Source organism: Mus pahari, chromosome 23 (assembly GCF_900095145.1).
Source record: "Mus pahari chromosome 23, PAHARI_EIJ_v1.1, whole genome shotgun sequence".
In the NCBI taxonomy this organism is placed as follows: Eukaryota; Metazoa; Chordata; class Mammalia; order Rodentia; family Muridae; genus Mus; species Mus pahari.
Window position 1 is genome coordinate 29,569,057 of NC_034612.1, and position 205 is coordinate 29,569,261.

The following is a 205-nucleotide window of genomic DNA, read 5'->3' on the forward strand; positions in this document are numbered from 1 at the left end:
AATACTATCATCTGGATGTCTGAGACTAACTCTCATTTTCCCTTCCTCTGAGGCCATATTCCCTGAGCTCCATGTTGGCTTATATCGGAGTCCATCCCAGGGGCAGTTTATAAAAGCAACTACCATACATTGGCGCAGAAAGTGCTGTGGGTGGTTGGTTCCAGTCCAAGCTTCTTGTGGGAAACTATACAAAACAGATCTACTG